General features: G+C 40.5%; 1 protein-coding gene across 1 annotated transcript in view; it reads right to left on the bottom strand.

Annotated features, from left to right (window-relative positions):
* OSBPL10 (oxysterol binding protein like 10) overlaps positions 1–15,350 on the bottom strand; it is a 138,024-nt gene extending 122,674 nt beyond the window's left edge. The window contains exons 1-3 of the mRNA XM_075418958.1: positions 15,332–15,350; positions 15,170–15,234; positions 11,297–11,352 (exon numbers count right to left, since the gene is read on the bottom strand). The gene's annotated coding sequence lies outside the window, so the exon portion shown is untranslated. The remainder of the gene's footprint in view (positions 1–11,296; positions 11,353–15,169; positions 15,235–15,331) is intronic.
* Between the last annotated feature and the right edge of the window lie 66 nt (positions 15,351–15,416).

Here is a 15,416-nt window from a genome sequence, read left to right as displayed (position 1 = left end):
AATAGGGCTGTTGCCAAAAAAGGCTAGGTTAGATGCAGTGTTTGGAGGCTGCACAGAAGCCACACGTGTCAAAATCCTGGCAGTAAACTGCCAGGAAGTTTATAACCCAGGGAGAAATAGAAGACAAGTCTCCTGACATAACCACAGGATTTTCTCGCTCTCATAGAGCTTCAGAAGGAAAACTGATGTTGTCTGATGATGCGGTACACCAGAACTAAGTCAGAGGTCATCTACCACAAACAGAGATAACCAAGCGTTTCAGGGTAATTTGAATCTTAGGAAAATACTACGCAGGCCTAAGCAAGCCAAGCCATTGCACAAGAAAAGAGAAAGGTTTAAGGTGAAAATAAAGCCCTTTCTCTGCGTCAAAGTAGATCATGATGCCATAGGTTTTAGGATTCTTTTTCTTTAGTTTAGTAGTTTTGAGGGAAAATACCACTCCCAGCTACACAAATTTTATGCATAACACTTCTGACACATTCCTTGCGTTCAAGTAATTTTCTTCACAGAGGATAGGAACTGTGTTTATGTATTCAGAGGTACTAATGGCCTAATTAATTAATAAATATGGACAGAAATACAGGATGCAATTACTTTTTATTTTGTTTTTCCTAGCATTTCCCTAGTGTATAATTGGCCCAGTTCTCAAAAATGGAAATTCTATGAAGTTGTTTAAATGCAGTACAGGTTCTTGGGCTTGAGTCTTGCTAAAAGAAAAAAATAAAAGTGAGGGAAAGGTAGAAAAATAATCTTGCATCAGCCTCTTTCTCAGGAAAATTCTCCACTTTAGTTCAAATCAAGAGAGCTAAAGCTACCGACTTCTTTTTCCTTGGCCAAGAGCAGTTTGCTTCAATCTCGAGTGTGGAGGTAGAAATAAACAGCTAGCAATGTACAGTATCAGTTTACAAAAAAGTGATGAATATCCATGCGCGACATAGAACGAAGGCAGCACATTTTTCATTTACAACCTGTAGCACAATTCAATTGATATTTCTTCCCTGGAGAATAAAATTATTTTCTCACTAATGCTATTCTTAGCTACCCTGGCATGCACATGTGGAAGGACTGAGCAGGAAGCATGCACCTTCCTGTTGAAACAGGCTTCTGAACTTCCCCTACATTCTCTGCACTGTTAGTGGCATCTTTTGTGAAGAGCTGCGCCTCTGAGAAATGTGTGCGATATAGTACAGAAGATAAAGAAATTCGAGCCCGATTGGAATCAAAGCACTTAATGTAGCTGATCTCTGCTATGCATCCAGTATCCCAGAGTCTACTTAATGTCACATAACATCAGAAATAAAATACATATCCTAAAGGCACAATCGCAGCTCTAACTCACTAGAAATACAGCATACAATGGAAGGAAGTTCAAACATTGTTACACTGTGTATACAAAAGCAATAGGTATCATTGAAAGAAAAATATTACGTTGAGAAGGTTGCCTTTTTATGGTGGCTGGTGCTGAAATACATGGTACATTTAGACATCTCCTGATAACACAGGTCAAAGGAGGCAGTGAAACTGCAGCACAGAAATGTGAGAAGTACAATAACTGTGCCATAAAATGAAACACAGAAACGTGGTTTTATCTGGAGTACAAGGCTATATTGGAAGTATCTGTGGCTGAATGAAAACTGAAGAATCAAATTTGTTTTCTCATGAAGAAAAAAATTGAAATCTAGGACAGAACTAAAAAGCTTCATAAAACACTTAAAAGACTGGCAGATTTAGAATGAAATCGGGTTATTTAGAGTTAGCTCAAGATCTACTCAGTCCAGAAGAAGGCTTCTAGCAGATGGATGGCAGTCTAATTCAGCAGACATGACTGAAAATTCAAAATGCCAGTAAAAAGGACAACTTGGGTATGAAGCTCACACCTGCAGGATAATAAGGAACATGCATACAAAGCTCAAAAGTGAAGTCAAGCAAAATAACACAAGAAACCTTACATTCTGTGATAGCCAGCATGATCTAGGAAAACCTGCCACAAAACATACATAGAAAGAGAAGCAAAAAATCTAATACATTACATCATTTTGCAAGGGTGCACCAGTAGAGTGCACAACATCAAAAAGGAGATGAGGAGGGCCTCATTAAGTCTGATTAATTCCTCACAGAAGTTGTACCAGGAGATGAATGGACTGTCAGCTAGAAAGCAAATGGGAAATGTATTGCTTTGTGCACCCGTGTCCAGCTTAAAACTAATGTATTGCCAGAACTGCAGAGTTTCTGATAAAATGCCATGAATAATAGAAGATAAGCAATAGGACCTAGATCCCAGTGGTCAGCTTTTCTCAAAGACACAATATATTAATTAGGCTATATTTCTATAAATTATAACAGTGTTAGAGGAAGAAAAGACCCAACTTTTGGATTAGAAGTAACTAAGGTCCTTGGTCTTACTAAGGAGGCCGCACTCAGAGGCAAAGGGAAAGCAAAGTAATTCAGGTTATTATGAAGACATCTTCCTAGAGAATATAGAAGTCCTTACAGAGTATAGAAAAGAGCTGCAGCAGCTCAAGCACTTCACATTTCATGCCTGCAGGAATGTTCCCCTTGGCCTGATAGAGCGTAAGAAGAGAACCTGAATGCATTATTTTGGGAGTCACAGAGCAAACAGAAGAACCAGAACAGCAAACACATTTAAACATCATAGAAAAAATATTCCGCTTAGGCATGGATTCCAAAGAATTCAGCAAATGTTTAAAAAGAGAATGTGTTCCATTTATTCAAAAGCAAGGAACACTGAGGGAACATGGCTGATGCCAAGGATTTTTCCTCACTGAATGCATTCTCAAAATCGTCCAGACACATCTGCAATAGCCTACCCTGAAAGGCTTATGTATTTCACTTTTCCCTTTGAGAAAAGAGTAAATCATATTTTTATTTCATCCAATAGTCTAATAAAATCTCCAAGGTTTAAAGGTGCAAGAAAGTGTCCAGCTAATGTGGTAATTAATGACTGCAAAGTCAATTTTCCATTTCATTATTATTTGGACAGCTCACACACTTCAGGAGACTTCTAATTGCATTACTGATGATGAATTTTGACTGGTCAAAGCACACACGTGTTGTGCACATTTTAGTGCCTTCAAGTCCAACACACTAAACAATTAAAAACTTGCAAATAAATACTCTTGCAAACTTGAAAGCTGAACCATAAAGTACATTGCTAAGTTCACTGTTATTATAGCAGATTAATTAGTCATGCAACAGAGTTTATGGGTGCATAGACAAAGAAAGACAATGCATCATCTCTACTACTACCAAATATGAAGATTTGAATCTGCAAGGGAACTGATAATATTTCTTCTAAAAGATGCATCAAGTTTTATAGCAGTTGAGAAAATAAATACAAATGAGGAGAGGCTTAATTATCTACTGTGTTAATTTATTCTTCAATCCAAACGTTTTTAAACCAGCCTGGTATCCATTCTTACATATTAGGTATAAAATAGAGTATCAGAGCAGAGGAGACAAGTTTGCAGAGATCGAGATAGCTATAGGGAGGATAGTCTCTTCGTATTAATAATTGTGAGGAATTTTCCTCCTTAACCAAATGAATACAAATTAGACTATCAAACTGTGCTAGAGCCTCTCCTCTACATAAAAAGACCACTATTTTTTTCAAGACAGTAGTCTGTGGCATGCTGCAGACTCTCAGAGTGGATTTGTGTAAAAAAAAGTGGATTTATCTCTTGTGCATATTCAAAATTAAAGCTCTTCTACTGAGAGATATCCACTGACATTTACTGATATCTGGTCATAGCTATTGATATATATTTACTGGTTTTTATTCCTATCAGTAGTGACCAAAACTCAACCCTTCTTCACCCTGTTTCGTAACATGATTGCATCCTATACTCCCATCATTTATGCTTGCATAGCCCTATCCAGGGCAACCAAGTTGTGTGAGCTTTGGGGATGAATACTTCAGGCTCTAGAACATTATTTTAGGTCTGATTACCATGTCAATACACATAAGCACTACAAACAATGGAGTTCTGTCAAAAGTTAAAGAAAATAAAAACTAGTGAGGAAATTGTTAACATCAACATAGTTCATCATTATTTTTCTAAAAGCTTGCAGGGATGCTTTTTTTTCCTGTTGCTTCTTCCACACCCAAGTAACCAACTGAGGCATCACTCAGGAATTCAGAACTTTGGAAACGCCTCTGTTGAGCAGAGACCTAAGCTAATTGACATGTTAACTGGCTGTAAATTTCATCTTGTGCCACATCTTATTCAGAAACGTTCAGTCTAATGAGCCTTTTGTCTCCATCTTGGTCTTTTGTCAGTTTCCATACAAACTCTGCAAACCAATAAAGTCCCCATGTGTTTGAACTGTAGCTGCATGGGACAGGATTTACTGGTGGGAAACAGCAACTCCCCCTAGTGCCAAAGGAGCTTCCCCCTTCACAGCACACTGAATTAATCTCCAGTGAAAAGTCATTCTTCGCTGATTAATATAGTGTTCTTGTTATACAGTTGCATTCAGGAGTCTTTTCTTCTGTTACCGGGCTTTGTTGTATATGCTAACACAAGGGTTCACAGGCACTAAAATTTAACAGAAAAAAAAGCATTTCTATGCTTGCAAATCAGGACACCATTTGGCATTGGTGATTTTTACTTGAAACAAATGATGTTAAGTACACTGAAAAACTTTGGTTTGCATACACAGATCCTATAAGACTAGCACTAAAGCTGGCTAGCTGCCATCTTTGAAAGCTGTTTCAGAACCACGTGGCCTTTCACAATTCATGGCAAGTGTATGATTTCCAACTAAACAAAAACACTGAAATCAGCCACAGTTACTCTGGATGCTAAATTTGTCCTAGGTGTCAATACTCAGGAGGTTATTAAGCATAGACTCTACCACAGAATAACAAAACAGAAAGCTGGAACACTCTCATGGGAGTTTTTGTCCTCTGCAGATAAGATAAATAAAGCCCTACGCCCTTGAGTTACAAACTAGCTGTGGCAGATCCATTCCACAGGGGACATTCCATGCTGGCTTGGTGTGCTGATAACAGAGTTTGGATGTTGCTGGTACTATTAAACTGCACATACTGTACACGAAGGTTACTGCGATTGTCACACTCGATGCAGACAGGCTTTGCACACATTAGGACTGCACAGCTTGCACGGTTTTCTGATGCACGGCAATGGAACAGCACGAATGTAAGTAGTAAAGGCAAAAAACACAGCCCACTGCTGGTGAGAAGTAAGATTGCATCTCATTAAAGGCAACCAGAGGCATCAGGGAAGCTGTCCTGCCTCCATCACAGAGAGATGACTAGCCTGCAGTGCTAGATCTGCCCTCCATCCTGAACAGACACTAAGCACTATGGGTGGAAAAGAGTAGTAGGAAATAGGGTTTATATAAAAGATCTCACTTGAAACTCCTGTTGCAATACTCTAAAACTTAGACAATGATCTTGACATCCAAAAATATGCATTTTTAAACCTTTATAGGATCACTTATTATGACCTACTATCTTAAAAAGGATGAACGCAGGAAACAACCAGTTGCTCTGCTGCCTTAAGGTCAGAAGGTACAAGATGCCCCTTCTGTAGTGTATGTATGTGTGGTGGCCATTTGCAAAGCAGACAAGCACAGGGCAATACACATGCCCTGTGCAGATCCATAGCAGGAAGGTATGTCTCTGTAAGCTGCAACGTGGCAGAGTTCTGTACAGTGCACAAGCTAAAATAGCACAGAGTCAGCATACAGAGAATTAGGGTCTCTATAGTGCAGACAGAAGAGGTGAAAACAATAGGGCCAAGAAATGATAGGTCTAATCCAGAGCAACTACCGAGTACAATTTGGCTTACTTACTCCTGTAGCCTATACTTTTTTTTTCCTGGGATCACTGGCACCCTGTGAGTCCCACATAGTAAAACTCCTGCAGGTTGTATGACTTTACGCAACTGATTCCCTACAACCTGGTCTTCACCAAGAACCTGCTTGGCTTGGTACTCAGCTCAAAGACTCACAAATTTCCTTCCTGCTATAAAAATCACCCATTTTGAGAATGTCACCTGAGATTTAACTATGTAACCAGCCTGACTGCACAGGTGGAGCCATGGGATAAGGTGATTTTCTTAAGTCTCTCAAGAATCTCTTAAGGCTGGGTTTCTATGTCTATTATATATTTTGTGGCTAACGAAACATTGGCTGGCATAGTTGCTGGAGTTTTTTTTTTTTTGTTGTGGGTTTTGTGTGGCAAGGTTTTAGTAGCAGGGTGGCTACAAGTGGGTGGCTTCTATGAGAAGCTGCTAGAAGCTTCCCCCATGACTGACAGAGCCAATGCCAGCCGGCTCTAAGATGGACCCACTGCTGGCCAAGGCCAAGCCAACCAGCGACAGTGCCTCTGGGATAACATATTTAAGAAGGGGAAAAAAACCTGCTGTGGAACAGCAGTCAAGACAGAAGAGTGAGACTATGTGAGAGAAACAACTCTTCAGACACCAAGGTCAGTGAAGAAGGAGGAGGAGGAGGTGCTCCAGGCACCAGAGCAGAGAATTTCCCATGCAGCCTGTGATGAAGACCATGGTGAGGCATGTTATCCCCCTGCAGCCCATGGAGGTCCACAGTGGAGCAGAGATCCACCTGCAGCCTGTGGAGGAGCCCACGCCGGACCAGGTAGATGTGCCCAAAGGAGGCTGTGATCCCATGGAAAGCCTAAGCTGAAGCAGGCTCCTGGCAGGACCTGTGGACCTGTGGAGAGAGAGGAGTCCACGCTGGAGTAGGTTTGCTGGCAGGACTTGTGACCCCATGGGGACCCACGCTGGAGCAGCCTGTTCCTGAAGGACTGCACACTGTGGAAGGGACCCACGCTTGGGCTGTTTGTGAAGAAGTGCAGCCTGTCGGAATGACTCGCATTGGAGAAGTTTGTGGAGCACTGTCTCCAATGAGAGGGACCTCAAGTTGGAGCAAAGGAAGAGTCTGAGGAGTCCTCCCGCTGAGGAGGAAGGAGCAGCAGAGACAACGTGTGATGAACTGACCACAACCCCCACTCCCTATCCCCCTGTGCTGCTCAGGGGGAGGAGGTAGAAAATCGGCAGTAAAGTTAAGCCCAGGAAAAAGGGAGGGGTGGGGAGGAAGGTGTTTTTAAGATTTGGTTTTATTTTCTCATTATTCCACTTTGATTTAACTGGTGATAAATTAAACTTTTTTTTCCCCAAGTTCAATCTCTTTTGTCCATGACGGTAATTGGTGAGTGATCTCTCCCTGTCCTTATCTCGACCCATGAGCCTTTCATCATATTTTTTCTCCCCTGTCCAGTTGAGGAGGGGGAGTGATAGAGTGGCTTTGGTGGGCACCTGGCATTCATCTAGGCTAAACGATAACAATTTTGCATGAGGAGCTAGTAAGCTGCTTTTTAATAAATACTATGTTAGTCTTGCTTGGCGTGTAAAGTGTATTTTTAAGATATAGCATGTTATAGATATAGATTTTGTTTATCCCACCTGCTTTATTTTTAATATGATCTCACTAATAGAGTGATTTGCTCCAATTCTATGACAAGTAAATAAGATGCTTTCACTTCCAGTCTAAAATAGTTTTGTAATCTGGAATAATTTGCCCTTTGTACATACCTTCCTCATATGAGTGAGTCATGTATTAATTGTTACTTCTTATGGCCCTAGTCCCTAATCCTGCATAGCTTTACTCAAATAAACTGGTTCTGCAGCTGCTCTAATGAGTGAAGTCAGACAGGAACACAAGTAAATTGCCTTTCTGTGCAGCTGATCTTTGTCCTGTTGTTAGTCCTACTCCTACTCTCAGTGATATGGCACAGGTGCATCCACATAACTAAGAAAACAGTGAAGCATTTGCTATGCTAAAAGTGAATCTCGTATAAGCCTGCATGATTATAGCTTTTAAAGCTAGTGTAGAAAAATATTTCTAGCTTTAGCTGTCAAGAAACAGCAAGAACGAGCTGCTCTGCAAAGGAAGGGGAGCCAAGATGGCAAGCTGGGATGGCAAGCAAATGGGAGCAATGCCCTTCCTATCAAGGGCATAGTCCCACACTACTACCTGAGCAAGAAGAGCAAAGCAGATCTGGTGACAGTAACCAGGTTCAGCCAGAAATCCACTGATGGCCAGACAACTCTGCAGACACCTGGCAGGTTCAAGATCAACCCAGGGAGACAAGTCAGGAAGGCAAGATCAGGGTTGGCAAGACACAAGGCCAGGCACCGCATACACGCAACATCATTCAGATAGGAACCAACAGCAAGGCCTGAAGTGAAATGCAGCTCCTGAGCCAACAGGTGGAGTGTGCATGGATGGAAATGCATGTCCTGGTCCCATGTGAGGTTTCTCACAGCTCTTTCTCATGACTTCGCTGTTTACAGAGCAGTCTGATCCAACGTCACACAGTTGTGCCACACCATAATTGCCTGAGAACAGAGGCAGCAAAAGCCTGGGAGATGGCGAAGGGGTTCCAGAGAAGGCTTGCAGAGAAAGATGGTTACAGGCTGATCACGGCAACTAGAGGCTGTGGGTTCACTGAGGGCCCTGATAAGAGCTTAGGTAAAATATTCTGTAAAAACTTCTTAGCTATAAATTTCCATTTTAAAATGGAGTGCTCTTCTCGTATTTCTTATTCTCCTTGCTATGTCAAATGTTCGTGAACCCATACACACCAAGGCTCTCATTTTGCTTAAAATGAACCAACAGTTACTTTCTGATTTTAGTACTTTACATGGACTGTTTCACAGTAAATTTATATTGTTTATTGTTTCACAATGTTTACATGTTTACTGAGAACCATGGAACCATGGAACATTGTGAAAAACATGTTCCATGGTTCTCAGTTCACTTTCTCTTGATAGACAAGACAGTTCACTAATTTGTTCCAAAAAATGACAATGACTTATAATCAAATTTGGATGCAACAAAAATTATGGAACTGTATACAATTTCACATAGTCTATGTCAATAAAAGCTATTAAACAGTAACAAACTGTCTTTCAGACACACCTACTGAGAGCATCAGCTAAGCACATCATTGATCTAGCAGGAATTGCAGGGCATAACTATTTCTAAAAATCAGTCAATACATTTTTCTACAATAACTTTATCTGAATGTTTTCTTCAGACTGCATAAGATATCCGATATATGGAGAGAAATGAAGACATACATTTCTAGGTCAACATTCATTATGTTAATGGCTCTGCTTTCAGTGTCTCAGTCCGTATTTTGGAAACCCCAAACTTCACATCTTGTGTTACTAAAAGCTTTCAGTGTAAGTACTGGGACTGGCTTTCCAGAAACTTTCAATCTAGAAGTGTAGCTGTGTGATGGTTAAAATTCATTCTAGATCTAGTAAAAACACCGGACCACAGTAGAGAGACATTCTAAGTGACCTATCCTGATTCCAGATCATCGGACACCGCATCAGATTCCACCATGGATGAGAGAACTGTGCAGTCACTTAGCTGTGCTTCCCATCATGTGAATGTCGGTTACATCCATGAACTTCTGATTCCATAATTCAACTGGCTAGACAGTCATTTTACGTCTTGACCAGCTAGAAATAGTTTTCACTTCAAGTCCAGATACTTCTTTATTATCAGATCCTTCACTGCAACATTGTACTGGGGCCAAGTGCCCCTCCAGAGTTGCCCACTATCAGCATGATGCTAGGACATAGCACTGTACCTAACAATCCAAGAAACCAGTAGCAGTCAACAGCAACGCTAAGAAGATCCTGACTGTTGCTTGTTAAGAGCTTGCAAGCCCACTGAAAACTCTCATACATTAAAACATGGAGACAATGATGCCAACAAATGTGCAGCAGATCTGCAGTCACTGCTGGCATCACAGTTATAAGCAGAGGCACAAACCGTTTCACCTGAGGTAAAGCAGAGTTTTCCTAATTCAAGCATTCCATGGGATAATAGTATGTGCAGAGAGAGAACTGGTATTCTTTTTGTTCCTAGCTGAGAACAGTCATGTCACATGGACACTTGACAGTACAGTTTATCTAAAGATCCAGATTTTAATTTCATCTCACTTTTTTTTTTAAACAATCCCCTTGCAGTCAACAGACTTCAGGGAAAAGCTGACATATGATCCAAACCTCTTTTGACTAATACCTTTGCAAAAATTTTATGTGGAATTCCATGGAAATAGAGATAAGCAGCAAATAACTTCAATTAATTCCTCCTAAACTTCAGCTATACTCTATATGTGCTTAATAAGAGCCCTGTGTAAGTACAAGCGCACAGCTCCATGGATTGGGGCTGCACAATAGTGGGAGGCTCATTTCAGAATTTTACAAGAGACCCCGTCACTGCACTCTCTGGAAGGCAGAGCAACTATGCAAGCAGGAATTAGTTGCAAAGCAGAATTCGGTGATGAGAGTGGGACATAGCTGCAATAAGCACCAGAGTGGAGGCACTAGTTAGTGTCTGGCAGCTGTAAGGGTTGCATCAGAGGTACTGATTGATGCTTTGCAAATTGAATGCTTTATCAAAGCTATTAAACATTGTACGTTCTTACATGATCACCATTCTGCTAGCTTCCAAAGACGAAGGTCTTTGTTACAATTTGCTTTGCAGAGGAAATGTTACAAAGAAAGCATTCCCTGCATGCCATTAGAATGGTGAGATGAAGACTAGTTCAACTTTAAGAAGAATGGAAGACAGAAAAGAGATGAATAATTTTAGGCCATCTGCACTTCAGAAAAAGGAAGGAAATTCCACAAATGTCCAGCAAAGCTTGCCTTTACTTTTGTTTTTGTAAGGAATATCTTTTAATACTGTTTTATATGTAGAACAGACCAATGACAAGCAATTCTTCTAAAAATAGTTCTCCACTGCCTAAAGATTGTAGGCAAGAAACATTTACCTGACAGCCACCCATGTTTCCCCAAATCAGTTTTGTGTATTGCCCTCAGCTCACATAATTCTGGCTCTGTTTTATATTTAGACACTGTATTCCAGAATACAGCTCTAATAGCAGTAAATTGCTTAGTCAGACATTTGAGTTTTGACACTATGGGCTGAGACAGTTGTTAAACAAACACTTTAAGCTAGAAACAAAACCCAGATAAACACAGCTAATTTTCCTATTTTATTTTCTGCATGGACTGCACAAACAACAATTTGTGTGTCATCACAAGGTGGGAAAGAAAGTGCAGAAAGGGGAATGCGCAACTGGGGGAGAATGGCCTTTTTACTGACCCAAAAGTTTTATCATGTTATTGCCTTAAATAATAATGATGTAACACAAAAGCTTAATGAAATAATTTGTATAAAATGACCATTAGTAATAGGTTACCTGAAAGAAGTGCACCATATTGGGCAGACAGCAGGAAAAAACAGTACCAGCAGAATCTGTAAGATACAGAGAGAAAATCTTAATGGAACTGAGACATTTATTTTCCAGATTTCTCCTTATCTATTAAGCTTTATAATTCGTGCTTGACCTCTGTTCCCAACTAGATTAAAATTGTATTAATCTTCTGAGGCCTGTCAAAATGCAATATGATCTCCAAGCAAAGCTGCAAACATTCTTCTTTGAGAATAGAGAGGGGATATATCACAAAGACTAACTTATTTTGAAGGTGCCTGTCAACCTTGCATGAGGTGGGTAGCTCTCTAAAAATAAAGTGGTACATTTGCCTCCATGTAAGGAAAAGTAAAATGGCTTTTAACCCTCAAAACACCTTACTTTTCTCGTTAACTTTTTATCCTCACAAATGCAGAATGGTCAGCCAAAGTAGAGTAGAACTGGGAAGTCTGAGGTGAAAATGGGCCTAAATGAGAAACATTTGAATAAAGGAGTGGAAAGCTGACAAAATAAGCACAGATAAGATGTGGGAAAACAGGTTATGTGAAGGAAGGTTGAGGCAGAATAGGGAGTGGAGTTGATGAAAGGGAGCAACTCTGAGTTGGGAAGGAAGGTAAGGTGTTTGTGCCTCAACATTTCCTGGCCTTAATATGCATTTCTTTTGGGGGGAATTTAAAGATGCGCAGCAGTCACTGGGAATTAAAAAAAAAAAACCAAACCAAATCTAAAAGCCAAACCTAATTCCTTCCCATTCTGTACACCTTCAAAAAAGTCAAAGACCGTGGGACATGAACAGCAATTTCTTAATTCTATTATTCATTTAAATCTATGTTTGTTTAATTTAGGCAGGGACCTCATCCTCATGTCTGTCTTTAAGATGCTTTAGAAACTGAAGTATCTTATGAAAATATTAGTTATTATATCTCAGTCTTCTTCCCTTTGATGTCATCTACTCAGAGAGGCTGAGCTGGGCTACCTAATCCATATGCGTAGTTAGGCTAAAGAGTTTACACTACTAAAGAAGTCACACAGTTTTGCCAGTCCCACATGCACACAACAGCATGTATGTAAAAGAAATTCCAACAAAATCAGCAGAATTTAGCACAACTCAAGGTGTTTTTCAAGACCTTAATATGTTCCAGTGCAATAATTACTGAATTCTACATAAATCAGAATCCTGTCTTTTGTACAGAAAGCTAAGAATAAATGAAAGGAAACTATTTATGCTTCTAAATGCATCCCAAGAAAACTGGGGGGGGTGTGTGTGTTAATAATCTGTTCAATGAGAAAATCAGCATGTTAAATGGCAATTTTCCAAGTAAGTAATCAGGAATGTTTTCAGAAATTTGCAATTAAAGCTAAATAATTTAAACTATTGTGGTTCTCCTGTATTTTCTAGTTGCCAGATGTTTCTGCTTTGTACAGGACTCTTTGCAGCTGTAGATTAGCACTGACTTATTGTCTCTGGGTACTGAGTTTTGAAAGGAGCTTGTCAGGTTTTGACAAATACTTGGATGTCAGACAAATAGAGAACTTCCTAGAAAAAGATGAATAGGCATCTTAGCAGTATCTAGAACAGTTAAAATAGATTAATAGATTAAGCTGTAAGTGCAGTGACTCTGCATATAAGTAGTCTAGGAACAGGCAACTAGAGAATCTCAGAGATTTATACTGCCTGTACAAGAGCTGGTTTTGTTCTGCTTAATGGATGCTTAATCTATACTCTGGTTTTCATCGGCATGTTTAAAGTCAAATGAAACACTGAAGAAAAAAATAGATCCATCTCTATTGACATTGGAGCAACAAACCACTTAAATACAGAGAAAAACTGGAAAACAAGAACAGTGATCTCATTGTTTATTATTTTCTCCCCCATCGAAAATGTACTTTTGTTTTCCTTACCAATCTTCCTCTTTTTTTTTCCTGTAATGGAATGATAGGTACCAAAATATCTGCTTTCTGACATGAACTAGATAAAGTTGATATTGACTTAGTCTTTTGGGGTGTTGACATATCAAATCTGTCAAATCTTAGTGGTCATTTAATAAGCCCAGATGCCTGCTTCACCTGTCCAAGGAGCTCATACTGCTGCCATAGCAAAGCTGGCATAAGGAAACATGCTCCTGCCTCAGCTGCTTCCATACAAAGCCCAGAATCTGGGAGCCTTAACAACTATAATTCAGGCAAACAGTTGTTTGGCTTGACCTATTAGAACCCATAGCTGTCTGTCACTTCCCTTTGGGTGGTGGTTGTATAAGGTTCAGGAGAATGCAATATGCATGTGAGTATCTGTGACTTCAGTTCATTGATTGTTTTGTACCTGGACTGTCATGGCTCTACCACAAGGATGTGTTCTTTTACGAAAGAGGCTACTGTTCTGATTTCCCTGAGATTATTATTCAGATTGCCTTTACTCCTAACCCACCTCATTAGACTTTAAGGTAAGATGCCAGACTCTGAACTCCAGCCACTAATGTGCAAAAAGTAATTTCTTCTGCCAGCCTTGAGAAAAAGAATATCCAAATCTCCAGCTGAGGTCGGTATAACCTGCTAGGATGGGAGGACAGTGTCTTCAATCAGTACAGCTAAATTGCCTGAACACATCTGTCTGAGTCTGCAGATGAAGCAGAAAAGAATATGATTGTGTTTTTGCTACATTAATGATCTGGTATCATTTGTTTTAGCAGTAGAAAGGTTCTTTCTTGCTCTTTCTTCTCCGTTGTCTACAATGTTGTAATTTAAAGGACTGGACACTTCTTACCTCAGAGGCAGCTTAAATTAATCAATACCCTACTCACAGGTAAAAGTCTCTATTTGCAACAATATGGGTAGGCTTCTGCAATGTAATTCTGCAGTACATCTGAGTATTCTTCAAGATGAATATGTGTTTACATTATATTTTGGCTGTTAATAGCGTGTGTATGAACTTGAACTGTTTAACTAGACTGTAGCTTCGTCCGTGGTGAAGACGTATGTTAAAGTTCAGGTTGCAGGCCTAAGTATATAGTCTCCAGTCACTTGTGTCCTTATTCAATTTTATAGGAGTACCCCTTCTCCAGTCTCTCAAAAGCTAGGCTGGATATTCTCAATCCTGGTCTCCGGATGCTTAAAAAAAGTGCAAGCAGAACGCTTCCTCACAGGGCTGAAACTATGATGAGATGAAGGTTTTATCCATGTTAGGAAATGCTACCAGTGGAAATGAAGATAACAGTGGGAGCAGATTTGACTTAGGCATGTTTTGGGCATTTTTGCCCCCCTTCTGGTTTAGCAAACCAGCAGTGAGGTAAATGAAAACCTCACTTTTAAACAGAAAGGACAACACCAGGTGGTAGTTCACGCCGCTTCAGTTACGATGACTCAAAAGGTAACTGAGCTGGTGCAACTTTTCCTCTCATGTAGCCTCTGACTGGAGGAGCATTTCAGGAGCAGCTGGCACCATAAGGCCCCTTGCAAGCCACTCAGAGAAGGTGCAAGAGAAGAAGTTTGCCACAGCTCCCTGTAATGAGAAGCTCAAAAGGGTATTGTCTTGATACATGGTCTATTCTAGTAACGAGAGGTGGGCACCATCTTTGTACAGAGACAAAGGCATTGTATTTGAGTGCGCGCAGGTCATTATCAAACACAGCTAAAGATGTATGCAGAAATACACCTTTGACAAAAATGTTTATCACAGATAGCTCAAAACCATCTTACCACACCAGCAGCTCATCTGGTTTGGTTTTTTTTCCCCCTGGAGCAGCATGGGGGAGTGAGAACAACATGATTTTGACTAAAGGCTGAGGGGAAAGGAGTATTTGAAAACACCCATATTTCTCTCGCGAAGATCCCCCCCAGGGCCTGCCCCGCTTTATTACTTGATACCTTGGTTCCTCTGCGTCGGGGCGCTCCACAGACTCACTCCGAAGCCGCTCAGCGCTGCTCTGGCGCTAGGAGAGAGCAAAAGAGTTTTGTCGTGAGAACCATGACTGAAATGTATGCTTAAAAAAACCAGAAAACGGTGATGATAAGGATGTGGCACTGTACCTGCGGGCCTGCCAGTTTCGGTCGAGGGCTCCCGCCATGGAGGGCGAGGCTGACGGCTGACGGCCGTGCGTTGCCGTCAGCCTCG

This window comes from Opisthocomus hoazin, chromosome 4 (genome assembly GCF_030867145.1).
Source record: "Opisthocomus hoazin isolate bOpiHoa1 chromosome 4, bOpiHoa1.hap1, whole genome shotgun sequence".
NCBI lineage: Eukaryota > Metazoa > Chordata > Aves > Opisthocomiformes > Opisthocomidae > Opisthocomus > Opisthocomus hoazin.
This window is presented reverse-complemented; position numbering and strand designations above follow the sequence as displayed.